Below are 17,073 nucleotides of genomic sequence, written 5' to 3'. Positions count from 1 at the left end.
TAAAAGTAGTCAGAACCACTAGTATCTAAATCATTGTTTCTAAATACCATTTTCCAATAAAGGAACTAAAAAACACTTGGAGAAATTCTAAGACAGAGGACAGAGTTATCCTGGAATGTCTTGTTCCAGAAAACAGCAAGATACAAAAAACCAAGGAGGGTATGTTTAAAGGACAGAAGAGTTAGATTAAAGTTGCTTCTATTGGTCAAATGTGGGATAAATCAACATCAAAAATGAATACTCACTGTATTTTATCATGCCACATTGAATCAATAAAAAGCTATGTGTTTGTGGCGATGTGAGGTTGGGGTGAGGTGGAGAATGCACATCATTTGACATCATTATTGGTGACAACTAAATGTTTTTCTTGCATTTCAGGTAGAACTATCGTAGTTCATTCCAGTTCATGAGGAAAAAATTTCTGTTTTCACCAAAAAAACTAGTCCATAAACGTGGAAGAAGCTACAAAACACCATCTTTCAACTTGAAAAAAAAAATTGATTCAGTTAAGATTTATCAATTACTAACGGACACGAAAATCATTTTCTGAACACTTGTTGGGAAGGATATTTCCACAGTTCCAAAAGTTAGTTCTGCTTGTTAATTGGAAAGGAAAACAAAACCAAACATAGCATTATAATTAAGCTTCTCAATCTTCACCAAGTTATCAGACTTAGTACCATAAATAATGAGGCATGTGACGCCATATGCCTCCAATGCAGTTCAGCGTCACGTACACAGCATTGCCTGTCTTCCTAGTGATGAAAGAAAAACTTTGCTGAATTAAATTTAAAAGAGTTTAGTTGAGCAATGACTGATTCGCAAATCTGGCAGACCCCAGAATCACAGCAGATTCACGGAGACTCCAGGGATGCCTCGTGGTCAGAACAAATTTATAGACAAAAAAGGTAAAGTGTTGTACAAGAATCAGAAGTGAGGTATGGAAACAGTGAGATTGGATACAAGTTGGTCTTTGCCCTATTTGAATGCATTTTGAACATTCAGCAGTCTACGGGTGGGTGAAGTATAGCCGCTGGATTGGCCAACACTCAGCTATTGTGACAGGTGCACACTACTAAGTTAGGTTTTCAATTTTGTCTGTCAATTAAGCTAGGTTACAGTCCATCTACAAGGACTCAAATAAAGAAGTACGAAGTCCTTCTCAGGCCATGTTTAGTTTGCTTTGATGCTAGTTTTCTAGGCTGCCTTAACCAAGTGCTGTCACAGACTGGGTTACTTCAAGCACGTCAGGAATCAAGACATCAGCAGGGCCATGCTTCCTCCGAAACCTGTAGGGCAGGTCTTCCTTGTCTCCCCAGGTTTTGGTGGGGTGCTGGCAATCCTTGTCAGACCCTGGTTTGCAGCTGCTTACCCCGCTTCTCTGCCTTTGTCATCAGGTTGTTCTCCCTGAGTAGATTTGTCTTCACATTTTCTTACAGGGGCCCACTGTACTCCAATATGACCTTATTTTAACTAATTACATCTACAGTGACCCTATTTCCAAATAAGGTCATAATCTAAGAAGGTGAGTGCATCTTTTGTGGAGAGGCACAATTCAACCAATAACATGGTTTCTTGCCGAACTGGTTCAACCTGATTCTAACCAAATAAACTAATGTCTAGATTACAGGACATTCTGGGGTTACAGAACTATCTGCTAAAACAACTTAGACCCACTCAGCCTTTAGATGTTCTTCAGGACAATAATCCTTTGTTCTTCAAATTTCAATGTTTTGCAAAACAGTAATAAGTATAAATAAAAAATGTAGGGAATTTTCTAGATTAAAAGAGGTGAAAGAGAAATAAAATCCAAATGAACTGAATAAAATTTGATCAGATTCTTGTCCAATACAAAAACCATCAAAAACAGTATTTTTGAATAATTGGAAAATTTAAATATAGTTCTTGGTATTACAAATTATGAAGGAATTATGGTTGTTATTCAAAGATTAAAACGGTATTGGGTTACTGTAGGGGACTATTATATTTTTATGCATGGATTGTCATCATGTATATAATTTGCTTTCAATAAATGAGCAGAAAAAACATGTATATATATAAGTAGATCAATGGATAAATATAGCAAAGAGCTAAAAGATACTGAGCATGAAAAGCAGGCTACTTTGTGTTCATTGTAGTCTTTCCTCAGCTTTCTCTTTGTTTAAACATTTCAAAATAAAAAGTTGGGGTAAAAAGAATCACTAAAAATTTTAATGCCTGTGAAAAGGATTTATGCTACAAGTAAGGTATCTGTTATTATAACCCCAAAAAGCATGTGAGGGAAACGTTTCTTTTCTTTAATTAGCTTTTCTGAGTGTTACTCTTCCAGGAAGACAGTCTGCAGGTGTCCAGAGCTTATCTCCTGTGCTGTCCTGAGTGGTGAGCTGCTCTGGTGGCTCCCAAGAATTTTTGACCCCAGAATCAGAGATTACAATTGTAAATGTAGAAAGACATTGCTGGAGGGTTTCTTTCTCTCTTTATGGAATACAAAGTATATTTATTTAAAAAATCATTTAAATGTGTTTATATACCAAGAGTTAAGGAAAGTAGATGTATTTTAACCTCCTGCTAGGTGAGAGATCCTGTCTTCTTACATTTATTGTCTATTGAATTCTAACAATTTTAAACAAGATTGGTGTAAGTTTTTATGTAAGAAAAGCCTGAAACAGAATTTAAGAAACATGCCAACTTTTACCTGTCTGGACATGGCAGATGTGGCTTTGCAATGCTGTCCAAATCTCTCTGTCTGTCCAAATCCTGTGATCTTTCCAGTGTTCTTCTCTACTGGGAGCTGCTCTCCCAGACTTTGTCTTTACTGTCACCACTTGCTATTTCCATCCTTCTTTCTACCTCATTTGTCACTCAGATAATAGGACACCGTCCCCAAGTCTTTCCTCATTAGCTTTCAAGATGAAGGTCATTTGTATATACTTTCATCTTTTGATATCTCCACAGACATACATGTAAGTTCCCCTAAGCACTACAAAGGCAAACAGAAATAATTATATATGCAGCAGACACTATCTATTTCTCAAATAATTAGATTTTTATTTTATTATATAGACATTATTTTTATGGGAATAAATAATGCCTTAAACATATGGATGTAGGGTGACTTTTACAACTCAATCACTCTGATTTATTCAATAGACACTTTCCTAACCAAGACTCTCAACTCGTAAGAATGTGGTCAAGGTATATGCAACCAGTCTTGGATAGAAAGTGGGGGCCAATCTCTGACATTCCAAAGATCAGAGAAATTATGTGTTGATGATATTCCAAGGAAAGATGAGAACTTGTGCCATAATTCGGTACTTCTAACTCTGAGAAGCAAAAGCCTTTGCCATGAATAAGCAGGTTTTACTTCTCTTAGCACATGACATTCAAATTTGTTATATCAACAGATGCTTTTCAATATTTTCTCTGTATGTGACATATTAATAAGTATTGTGGAGGATAAGGGAAGGATCATACTCTTAAAGAATGTTAATTATTTGCTGTTATTGAGGTTCCATGACATTCTGCTTAGAGTTCTAGAGTCAGCCAGACTGCAGGTATGAATCGCAGCATAAACCTTAGCATGTTTCTAATCTCTGCAAGCCTTTGCATGCTGCACAGGAATACGTAGTATCACTTAGGTCATAGAGTTGACATGGAGATTACATAACACAATGCATACAAAGCAAATATAGCACTGATATGAATGACAACTAAGAAGATAGTGAAGAAGACTATGATGATGAAGGTGTACATGATAAGTAGGAGGTGAAGGCTAAAGTCATAGTAAAGTCTACACTCCCCACCAGTTTCAGCATCCCTTTCTGTGCTGTGTTCACAATGCGATGACCATGATGATAGGCCAGTGATAAAACATTGTTGAGATGAAAGAAGAGGAGGCTATGAAACCAAGTATAAAAAGGGTGTCCAATCCAATGTGGAGTCAGAAAAGGTTTTCTGAACGCAGTGATGCTGGTGCTCAGTCTCAAGGATGGGTATGAATCAGCTTAGGTAAATATATGCTCAGAGAAGGTATGTCAGGACAGCGGAGGAAGGAACTCATCCATATGCTTGGAGGAGAGACATTGGAAAACACAGTCTACAAGTGACCTAAGAAGACGCTACGTGGTGGATACCCTTGAGATCCGGAATAATGCCCTCTTGCTCAGCTAAGTAGCCCAACTCTTCTGAGATCTATGAGACAGTAAAAGAAAGATACATATCAAGAATGAGAATTACAGATTGGTTTACTTTTATTTTGATTTATTTTCATAGTGTAAGGAAATTCATGTCAAGCATATTGTTTCTATTATATTTGTACACCACTCAAACATCGTTGATATTGATGCATCTTTTTCCTGACTCATATTTGTTGATTACCCTGGATAAATAGATACAGAGTAGTAGGCTACCATGAATATTGTTTTAAAACATACAGCAAAACTGGCCCTGAAAATAATGACCTCGTTGTTCCCTAGCAGCAGCCATAAAGGCAGCAGCCTGTCTTGAAGACGGCATTGCGGCACAGGAATGGATTATACTGAGTGATAAGGTGAGGAACTGCAGGCTATGAGACTTCTCAGATAGGCATTACCCTTTGCTTTGGCAGAAAATAGCTAAAGTAAAGGATCAGAAAGAGAATCGTTATGGTTGAGCAGTCCTGTAACAAGAAGACGGTGACTTTTCAATTCATTTTGTAATCAAGGGTCCTAAGTGCAGTAACCCCTTTTGTCTTCAAGACATGAAGCTCTCCTTCAGCTGACAAACTACCTAGAGCATCATAATCAAATAAGAAACCCTTCCAGGCTAGAGAGAGGCTCAAAAAGAGAAGTGAGGCGGGCATTTTTATAAGTTATCCTTTTACAACAGCTGGAGAAGCACGTCATCTCCAGACAAGTCTCAGCCACATGCGGCTAGGAATTCTATTGAGATCTGACGTAAAAATAGCTACACTCCTCAAAGTAAAATTGACAGCAACTTCTTTGTAAAAGTAGCATGTGTTTAAACAGCAGGCTTACTTTTAAAGTTTCCACACCACAAGTAGTCTTGGTGGGTACTGGGTACCAAGGTTCTTAAAGATGTTAAACATTTGATTTAGTGACATTTCAATCCTTACATTTTGTGCATTTCAATGTCCAATTTGAAGCCAATATTTTATATCACACATCCTTTTTGCTTGCCTAAAAAATGAAATATAAGAAATTACATGGGTGAATGGATGGATTATTATTTTATTGCTAATATAAAAACATTCAAAAAGTAGATGTTTTGAGATTAGCTCTATTTTACCTGTGAACACCTGGCTGTCTGAGGATTTGGCTCACATTCTGTATAGGATGAGTTTATTTGCTCAAAAACTCTTAATCTTTGCAAAGCTCATCGTGGGCAGGTAAAGATGGTTTATCCCTGCTTTCATGACAGCAAAAACATGGCTCAAAAGACCTGTTGTACTCAATGGATCTGGGACTTTAAAAAATGATGAAAGTCTTCACTTAAATGTAGGCTAAGCCACATGTAATGGTTAATTTTCTGTGTCAACTTGACTGGGACATGATACCCAGACATTTGGTCAAACATTATTCTAAATGTTTCTGGGAGGGTGTTTTCAGATGGAATTACCATTTAAACCAGTGGAATTTTAGTAAACAGACTGCCTTCCACAGTGTGGGTGGGCCTCCTTCAATCAATTAAGGCCTTATTAGAACTAAGAGTGATTTTCCCCCAAAGAGGAAATTCGACCAAGCAGACGGCTTTTGGGCACAAACTGCAACATCTCCTTCCTGGGACTCCAGCTTGTGTTCTTACCCTGACTGGCCAGCCCCCACCATCCTGTGAGCCAGTTCCTTAAAATCTCTCTCAATAGGCAGGTGATAGACAGATGAGCTACACATCCTACTGGAGAATACTCAGGCACCTCACACACCATATTTAGCTAAAGGAATAGAAAGAGAAGTATTTTTTACAAACGTATTTAGAAGGCACTCTCTCCTGCTGAATGTTCGTGGCTGCTCTTCCATTTACACAGACGACATGACTGTTTTGTTCCCTCCTCTCTGCTGTCCTCAGAGGCTAAAGCATTTGGTGCCTGAGCATCAGAGAAAACACAAACCATGCAGGAGCGGCAGCTGAAGCTGGAGACACACCGGCATTTCTCTGGAAAACCGTTTGAAGTAGGTGCTGCGTGCTGGAACCAAGCTGCCACAGCCTGCAGTTACCAAGAATTTCTTTTAAAAGTAAATTCTCCTACACACAGCCCATTGAATCAGGCCCTGAGGATAATACAAAGTATTTTGTTTTCAAAACACCCAGCCTCCCTTCCTTCAGCCACATCCCCACCTACATGAAAGGCCCCACACTCAAGGCAGCAAGAATGCCCGAGGACATAGCTAATTCCAGAAATTCCAGCAAAATTCTACACCCCTGTATTTCCCCACCCTCTTCACCTGGGAGACTGTCTTATTCGTTTCAAATAAATAAAAAGGAAAGCCAATTTTTAAAAGTTCATTTTGAAAATAAACTTAAAAGCTCGGTCTTCTTATTATAAGCCCTTATTAAACACTACTGTGGCCCTATGCAAGAGAGATGGCTCCTGAGAGCCCTGGGCCGTGAGAGAAAAGAACGGAACAATGTATGCTTGAACTGACCACACTGTCTCTGTCTTTTCAGGTTTGACTCAGTTAGCCCATACAGGCCTATCTAATAAACAGCGTATACGGAGGAGAGAGCATCTGCTTGGGTTCCAGTGGCCATGGGTGCAAATCCTTTCCCCCAACTCATAAGCTATAGGTTAGGGTCAATTAGATGAAGGACTTTAGAGTCTTTGGGTCACAGACTTCCAATTTATTAAGTGGGAAGAATAACTCCTACCTCCGGGGTTGTGTGTAAGAATTAAATGAGAGAGTGTGTGTAACACTTGCTAATTAAATAGATAGTCACAGAAGATTAGAATTCTCGCTCTTTATTAGCTGGGACTGATGGCCTTTGATAATAGACAATGCAATCAATAGTGTAATTTCCTGTTTATCAGGGAAAATTTATGTACGCAGTGACCTAGAGAAGGATATAAGGCAGATGTATTATCATCAATAAAAAGAAACACAGATTTCCTAAGTGATGGAAGTCAGAATGCTGATTAGCTACAAAGGCAGACCTTGAAAACACGTATGAATGGGTTATGTCCCTGCGATTCTTCCTGCATAATGCACTGTCTCTTAAACCAACCCTAAAAGCACTTAGTGCTATATAAGGTAGACTTTAGGTGCTCCAAAGGGCTGATTATTAATAATTAATGTTTGCCTAGGGTTCACATGCATTACCCTCTCAACAACTCTCGAAGAAGGCATGATTGCTGTAATTCCCTTGCTTTCCTACCCCGTGGACATGATCTTCCACTCCCCGCCACTTTTGGTTAGTATCAGAAGCCGTGTGCTTCCAAGAGGGCTGGAAGTAACCCCAGCCACCAAGGTGAATCTTAATTAGCATCAATCTATGTTGGTAATTCCACTCACTTGCCTGTGGTTGTTTAAGAAATGAGCATATGGTGCAATTCTGGTCAAAAGCAAACAAGAGAAGATTTTTCTGACAATGAAGGAAGAAGTGAGGGTCTGGAAACATTTTGCTGCTGCTGAAGGAAACACACAAGAAGGAGACAGTCCTCTCTTCATGTCCTTTGTGTGTTGCTGTGGGAGAATTTGTTCCCAGCTACAGCCATTTTATAGCAATGACGGGACAAACTGAAGGGAAAAAAAGCCCAAACATTGAGGAAGGCAGAGTAAGAAGACAGGGAGAACTCTGAAAATGTTGTTATTCAGCCACTGAACTCACCCACCCCAGAATCAAATTGAGAATTTTAGTCATATAAGGCAACATGTCTTATCACAAAATTCTTACATTTTTAAGCCACTTCTAGTTTCTGCCTTGGTTAAAGCATTCCCTTCTATCGCCTATACTATTCAGCATTTATTCTACAAACATTAATTAAGACCAACTGTCTATCAGATACTGGAGCAGACACCATCTGATATGAAGTAGAAAAACAAGTAGAATGTGATCCATATCCTAAAAAAAAGCATGTGGGCTTTTCATTTCTTTGTTTGTTTATTTTATGGTGTAACTACTGTGTATCAGAAGACATTGCGATAGATTTTTGATTGGTTCCCTATCTCTAACTATTACCATCTCCAATTAGACCCCTAGTCTCCCACAGCCCTTGATGAATTATCTTTCAACAATTTAGATTCTATCACATCACTCGCCTGATTTAAAATTCACTCTGTATGGTAGCGATTCTCAAATCACATGGAAAGCTTGTTAACACACACATTAGCCGACCCACCTCCCAACTCTCAGATTCAGTAGATCTAGGGTGAAGCCTGAGAATGTGCATTTTCAGTGTATTCACAAGTGCCGCTGCTGGTGTGGGAATCACGTTTGCTGACCACTGATCTATAGGATCCAGTCCATATCATTTGGAAAGCATACTTGTCCCTGTGCTATGGGTCAAGGTTTGGCATCTTTTCAAATATTTATCCTTCTGGCTGGAATATGTTTTCCCATCTTAGTCAAAACCTGAACTCTTTATCTAGGATATCTTATTTAGTGTAGATATTCCCCCATATACATATATGCATATTTGGCATTAATAGACACTTCTCTATATTTTCTTCTGACTTTTTACATGCTTTCCATTTTACATACTTTCAGATTAATGATATATTGCTGTTGGGGGTCCACAGCCTGAGTTTTAGGTAACAAAGAATCTGGCTTACTTACTACATTAAAATGTGGACATTTCTTTAGGATAGGTAGCATATAGAATCTGCTTTTTCAGGTTGGTGTGTAGGCACAATATATGACACTCACTCCAGTTCAGTGTAAAAAGATTGGTGAATATAATGTATGTGAGACGGGAGAGTGCCTTCACTTTAAATTCCATCTGAAGGTATAAATGAAATGTTGAAACAAAGTTTAATGATATATTTTTAAGTTCAAAATGGACCACCAAATTGTTGACTCTAGAGTAAATCAAATCATTGACCAAAAACCAAAAGGATTTATACTAAGTGGTATTGCTTTTACTTAATCCATAATATGTTTCCCAGAAAAGAGTTTTCGTTTTAAAGGTCACCTGAAAGAATTTCATTTTCTCATTTGGAATCAGCCATCTCAGTTTATTATTCCAGCACTGTTCAATAAGAATGTAGAATTTGTTAACAAATAATATCATTTTTATTCACAGTTCTTTTTTTCTTCAAGATATTAAGAGTATCCGAAAGCTCATGAAGTTGATGAATCTTATTAACATAAATTGCATCAGGTGCAGTGGCTCATGCCTGTAATCCCAGCACTTTGGGAGGCCGAGGTGGGCGGATCACGAGGTTAGGAGTTCAAAACCAGCCTGGCCAATATGGTGAAACCCCGTCTCTACTAAAAATACAAAAATTAGCTGGGTATGGTGGTGCATGCGTGTAATCCCAGCTACTAGGGAGGCTGAGGCAGGAGAATCGCTTGAACCTGGGAGGTGGAGGTTGCAGTGAGCTGAGATTGCACCACTGCACTCCAGCCTGGGCAACATAGTGAGACTCTGTCTCAAAAATAAATAAATAAATAAAATTAAAGTAAAAAAAATTAAAATTAGAAAAATGAATGCATATATTTATCTAAAATGTTATAATTCAATTACCTATTGATTTTAACTTCTGGGATAATAATATCATTATATAAACTTTTCTAATGTACAAAAGCTCCTATAATCAAGAATTAACACTGTGGCCCTTCCCTCCAAACAAAGAAAACAAAAGGAAAAACAAACATAAAACAGCCAGTACAATTCCAATCCTGGTCCACTTTCTCTTCCCTGTGTTTCTATCATAATATGCTTCATTCTAGGGCTTCCCTCACCTATGGGTTGTAAAAAAGGTTAAACTCTCTGTGCCACAATTTTCTTATACAGTAAAAAAAAAGAAACAAACATAACTTATATGATTATTCTGAAGATTAAATGATGCAATCAACTAAAGTCATGAACTTATGTTAGGCCACATTCAAAGCCGTCCTGGGTTGCACACACCCGGTGAGCAATGGGTTTGGACAAGCTTGGCTTAGAGTTTAAAGAAACATGGAATTAAAGTGCATTGCAACAGTAACATGAAAGGTGAGAGAAAATGAAATGGGATTAAAGGGCTCTGAGGTCCTAGCATTTTTGGGCATGAAGTGTGAGAAGTAGTATCTGTTAAATTGTAATAAGATGATGACTAATATTGTAATCTCTTAAGCAGCAACTAAGTAAACAGTAAAATAATTAATTTAAGGTCTAGTCCTGCATGTGAAGTCATTAGACTATATTAAGTTTGAAATCATGTTCTCAACATTGTTTATTATTATTATTTCTATAGGTACTTATACAGTCAAAGTATATTGCTTGTTATTTTGATAGGTACTTACACAAAGTACAAGCAGTCTTCACTTTTCATGATATTGAAATAACTTTACAATCTCTGGAAAACAATCTTAACAACAGATGGGAATAATGAGAATTGTCCTATGACCTTTAAAATTTTGTCTTACTATAAATTATAAAAAAATAGGAGTATAAAAACATAGCAAACCTAATATTTGGTTTGTACACTATACTATAAAGCATTAGAACAATTAAAGTGTTTTATTTCTTTTTAAAAATGTATTAAGTAGTTTGAAAAATGCTGATTCTTCATCATTGCATAGCATTTTAACTTTTATACTTTTAATATTGTGACATATCTCCAAGAAGTCCTCTTTGAAAAATATACTGATTTAATTAACACATAAAAATTATATGCAGGCATACTTTGCTGTATTGCAACTTGCTTTATTGCTCCTCACAGATTGTGTACTTTTTACAAATTGAAATTCTGTGACAATCCTGCATCTAGCAAGTTTATTGACACCATTTTTCCAACAGCATGTGCTCACTTTGTGTCTCTGTGTCTTGTAATATTTCAAAGTTTTTTATTATTGTTAAATCTGCTATAGTGACCTATGATCAGTGGTCTTTGATATTACTATTATAACTGTTTTGGGTCATCATGAACCAGGCCCACATAAAACAGAAAACTTATTTCATAAACGTTGTGTGTGTTCTGACTGTTGTATTCACTGACTGTTCTCCAGCTGATATGATTTGGCTCTGTGTCCCCACCCAAATCTCATGTTGAGTTGTAATCCCCGGTGTTGGAGGTGGGACCTGGTGGAAGGTGATTGGATCATGGGGGCGGATTTTCCCCTTGATATTCTTATAATAGTGAGTGAGTTCTCAGGAGATCTGATTGTTTAAGAGTATGTAGCACTTCCCTCTTCACATTCTCTCCTGCTCTGCCATGTGAAGACATGCCAGCTTCCTGTTTGCCTTCCACCATGATTGTAACTTGCCTGAGGCCTCCCCAGCCATGCTTCTTGTACAGTCTGCAGAACCATGAGCCATTAAAACCCTTTTCTTTCTAAATTACCCAGTCTCAGGTATTTCTTTATAGCAGTGTGAGAACAGACAAATACATCATTTCTCTCCCTTTCCTCAGGCCTCCCTATCCCCGAAGCACAACAATATTAAAATCAGGCCAATTAATAACCCTACAATGGACTCCGAGTGTAGAAATGAAAGGAAGAGTTGCCTGCCTCTTGCTTTAAATCAAAAGCTAGAAATGGGTAAGTTTGTTGAGGAAGGCATGTAGAAAGCTGATATGTGATGAAAGCTAGGTCTCTTGTGCCAAATAGCCCAGTTGCAAATGCAAAGGAAAAGTTTTTGAAGGAAATTTAAAGTGTTATTTCAGTGAACACACAAAAAATACAAAAGCAAAACAGTCTTATTGGTGACATGGAGAAGTGTAATAGTCTAGATAGAAAATCAAAGCAGCCACCTCATTCCCTTAAACATGGCCCTAACTCTCTACAATTCTATGAAGACTGAGAGACATAAAGCTGCAGAAAAAAAGTTTGAAGCTAGCAGAGGTTTGTTCATGAGATTTAAGGAAAGAAGTCATCTCTATAAAATAAACATGCAAGGTGAAGCAACAAATGCTGATGGAGAAGCTGCAGCAAGTTATCCAGAAGATCTGCCTAAGACCATCGATGAATGTGGCTACAGTATACAACAGATTTTCAATGTAGATGAAATAGCCTTCTATTAAAATAAGATGCAATATAGGAATTCATAGCTAGAGAGGAGAAGCAAATGTCTGGCTTCAAAGCTTCAAATAGCAGGCTTGCTCTCTTATTATTGGCTAATGCAGGCTAGTGACTTCAAGTTGAAGCCAATGCTCATTTATCATTCTGAAATTCCTAGAACCCTGAAGAATTATGCTAAATCTGATCTTCTTGTTCTCTGAAAGTGGAGCAACAAAGACTAGATAATAACACATCTGTTTACAGCATGGTTTACTGAATATTTTAAGCCCACTTTTGGGACCTAATGCTCAGAAAAAAAATCTTTTTGAAATATTACTGCTCATTGGGAATGCACCTGGTCACCCAAGAGTTCTGATGGAGATGTGTAAGGAGATCTCATTTTCACACCTGCTAACACAACTTCCATGATGCAGCCCATCAGTCAGGGAGAAATTCCAACTTTCAAGTCTTACTATAAAAGAAATCCCTTTTGTAAGACTGTAGCCTCCATAGATTAGTGATCCCTCTGATGGATCTTGGCAAAGATAATTGAAAACCTTCTTGAATGGATTCAATATTCTAGAGGCCATTAAAAAGATTTATGATTCATATGGGAGGAAGTCAATATATTAACATTAACAGCAGTTTGGAAGAAGTTGATTCCAACCATTATGGATGACTTTGAGGAGTTCAAGACTTCAGTGGAGGAGGGAGCTACAGATTTGGTAGCTAGAGAATTAGAATTAGAAGTAGAGTCTAAAGATGTGACTGAATTCCTGCAATCTCATGATAAAATGTGAATGGATAAGGACATATTTCTTATGGATGAGCAAAGAAAGTAGTTTCTTGAAATGAAACCTACTTCTGGTGAAGATGCTGTGAATATCATTGAAATGACAACAAAGGATTTAAAATATTACATACACTTTGCTGATAAAGCAGGGTTTAAGAGGTCCAACTCAAATTTTGAAAGAAGTTCTACTGCGGTAAAATGTTGTCAAACAGCATTGTGCGCAAAAGATAAATCCTTCATAAAAGAAAGAGCCAATTGATGCAGCAAACTTCATTGTTGTCTTATTTTTAGAAATTCTCACCGCCATTTCAAACTTCAGCCACCACCACCATGAATCAGTCAGCAACCATCAACATCAAAGCAAGACTCTCTACTAGGAATTTGATTATGACTCACTGAAGGCTCAGAAGACCATAGCATTTTTAACAATAAATTATTTTCTAATTAAGGTATGCACATTTTTTAACAACATAATGCTATCTCATTCTTAACAGAGTACAGTATAATGTAAACATAACTTTTATATGCATTGGGAAACCAAAAAAAAATTGTGTGACTTTCTATATTGAGATATCTGCTTTATTGCTGTGGTCTGGAATCGAACCCACAATATCTCAATATAGAATGGCTAAATTGAGCTAATTAACATATGCATTACCTCATATACTTACTATTTTTTGTGAGAATACTTAAAATTTATGTTTATTTTCAAGAATATGATATATTGTTATTGACCCTAGTCTTTATGTTGTATAATATTGATCTCTTGAACTTATTCCTTCTGACAAACTGAGATTTTGTATCCTTTGCCAATCGGTCCGCATGGGAGCCTCTCTGTGGACAGAGTGGAGCCATCAGGGAATGGAGCGTCCTTGCAGGGGATGGAGCACCCTCACAGGGGATGGAGCACCGTCACAGGAGATGGAGCATCTTCACAGGAGATGGAGCACCCTTGCAGGAGATGGAGCACCCTCACATGGGATGGAGCATCGTCACAGGAGATGGAGCACCCTCGCAGGAGATGGAGCACCCTGGCAGGAGATGGAGCACCCTCACAGGGGATGGAGCACCCTCACAGGGGATGGAGCACCGTCACAGGAGATGGAGCATCTTCACAGGAGATGGAGCACCCTCGCAGGAGATGGAGCATCCACACAGGAGATGGAGCATCCTCACAGGAGATGGAGCACCCTTGCAGGAGATGGAGCACCCTCACAGGGGATGGAGTACCGTCACAGGAGATGGAGCACCCTTGCAGGGGATGGAGCACCGTCACAGGAGATGGAGCACCCTCACAGGGTATAGGGCACCTTCACAGGGGATGGAGCACCCTCAAAGGAGATGGAGCACCCTCGCAGGAGATGGAGCATCCTCACAGGGGATGGAGCACCTTCACAGGAGATGGAGCACCTTCAGAGGGGATGGAGCACCCCCGCAGGAGATGGAGAACGCTCACAGGGGATGGAGCATCCTCACAGGGGATGGAGCACCCTCACAGGAGACAGAGTACCCTCACAGGGGATGGAGCACCGTTGCAGGGGATGGAGCACCCTCACAGGAGATGGAGGACCCTCGCAGGGCATGGAGCATACTTGCAGGGAATGGAGCACCCTCACAGGAGATGGATGACCCTTGCAGGGCAAGGAATACCCTCTCAGGGGATGGAGCACCCTCACAGGGAAGAACCCAGAGTCCAGATGTGAGGAAGCCAAAGACCAGATGATAAGTGGGGGAGGATCCAGGGATAAGCAGAGACAACTGGAGAAGGGAGGCATGTGGATTCCCCAAATCCTCGAGTGTGTTCATGAAGAATAAGAGACAACCCTCTTGTAGAAAAATCAAAGGCCAGGGTTGCCTGAGCAACACCCCCACATCTGCCCGCCAAGGCCTGGCCACCCCGCTCTCAGACAACATCCTGTTACTTGCTTCTCTTCATATGACAAGCCCCATTATTTGTGAAAACTTGAGTATGTCTTTGTATTTCCAAGCTAAGCCAGACAATGTAATCCAGATTTCTCAGTCAAAATCATCATAAAAAGTAAAGTCCACGAATGGGGAAATTATGAGTCTTCTGTTTCATCCAGTATCTAGAATGGTCTTAAAAGAAAACAGCCATTATAATGTGACTAAAGTAAATGCACCTGTATAATACCTTGCTTCTGGACAGGAGAGATGATCACAAATAACAAATTTCTACGGGGAAGTGCATTGCTAATTTTGAGGAATGGCAATAGAGCTAGTAATGGTGAAATGAGGCAGATGTCAGAGAGGTGGTAAAAACCACAGCATGTGGGATTTGGAACTGACCCTGGTTAGACACTGGTATATATTTTAAAGAAATAATACAGAAATAAATAGGGAGATGTATGCACAATAATGCATATCCTAATGTTATAAATACAGTCTCCACACTGGAAATGAAGAACTAAAATAGCTGTAATAATAATAGCTCACACCCGTGAGCTATGAGGTCAGTTAGATATTTTCTAAACATATTAAAGACATGATGAATCTTGTTCTCATATCAACTCTGTGAGGTAAATAGTATCATTATTTCTATTTTATAGATTAAAAAATGAGGCAAAAAATCTTTAACTAGTTACTTGAATTCCACAGCTGTATTAACCAGGTTTCTTCAGAAAAAAAGAATAGATGATGGATAGATAGATAGATAGATAGATAGATAGATAGATAGATAGATAGATGATAGATAATTAGATAATGTGTCTGTGTGTTTGTGTGTATAGAGAGAAAAGAAAGAGACAGACAAAGAGAAAGGTAGAGACAGAGAGACAGTGAGACACAGACAGAAAGATTTACTTTAAGAAATTGGCTCACATGATTGTGGGTGCTGGCAAGTCCAAAATCAGCAGAGCAGACCAGCAGGCTGGAGCCCCCAAGGCAGTGGATCCCCTCTTGGGCAGACAGTATATTTCTCCTAAGGCCTTTAACTCATTGGCTGAGGCTCACTGACATTAAGGAGGGCCGTCTGCTTTACTCATAGTCTACTCATTGAAAACATTAACTGCATCTGAGACATACCTTCACATCAACATTTAGTCTGGAATTTTACCAAACAACTGGACACCATAGTCTAGTGAAGTTGACACATAATAAATTTAACCATCGCAACAGCAAGGAAGTGTTGGCTTCAGAATACAGGTCAGCAGACTGCAGAGGCTGTGAGCTGTCACCACATGGCCCTGGCTCCCAGAGCACGCATTAGTAAGGCAGCTTGCTGAATGTAGCTGATCCCAAGTCAGCAATACTTTGCCTGCTCACAGAATTATGCATAATATTTAACTACATGAAAAAAAACCTTAAGAAAAATGTTAAATAAAAATACTGGGCATGAAATTAATTTTTAAAATCTCAAATTATTAAGATATCTATAATTTATAAGAATTCTAGGCTAGGTGTGGTGACTCAGGTCTGTAATCCTAGTACTTTGGGAGGCCGAGGTAGGCAGATCACTTGAGGCCAGGAGTTCAAGACAGCCTGGGTAATGTAGCGAAAACCCGTCTCTACAGAAAATACAAAAGTTAGCTGGGCATGGTGGCATGCACCTGTAGTTTCAGCTACTCATGACGCTGAGGTGGAAAGATAGCTTGAGTCTGAGACATCAAGGCTGCAGTGATCCAAGATCATGTCACTGCATTCCAGCCTGGGCACCAGAGCAAGACCTCATCTCAAAAGCAAAACAACTATATACATAATACACACACACACACACACACACACACACATACACATATATATGTGTGTATAATTTAATGTATATATGTATACATATATACATATATACACATGAATACATATATACATATATACACATGTATACATATATACGTATATACACACTTATATACATATATATAATTTCTAGAAGAAACTATTTAATGTATAGATTGAGTATCTCTTATCCAAAATGCTTGGGAGCAGGTATGCAGTTCAGATTTTTTCAGATTCATGAATATTTGCATCATACCAGTTAAACATCCCAAATCTGAACATCTAAAATCTGAAATGCTTCAATGAGCAGCATCTCCTTTAAGTGTCATATTTAGGCTCAAAAAGTGTTGGGTTTTAGAGCATTTCAGATTTTGGCTTTTCAGTTTTGGGATGCTCAATTTGTGCTAACAGTG

Source organism: Gorilla gorilla, chromosome 12, assembly GCF_029281585.2.
Source record: "Gorilla gorilla gorilla isolate KB3781 chromosome 12, NHGRI_mGorGor1-v2.1_pri, whole genome shotgun sequence".
Classification (NCBI taxonomy): domain Eukaryota; kingdom Metazoa; phylum Chordata; class Mammalia; order Primates; family Hominidae; genus Gorilla; species Gorilla gorilla.
The sequence above is the reverse complement of the archived record's forward strand: the minus strand, read 5'-3'. Positions refer to the sequence as shown.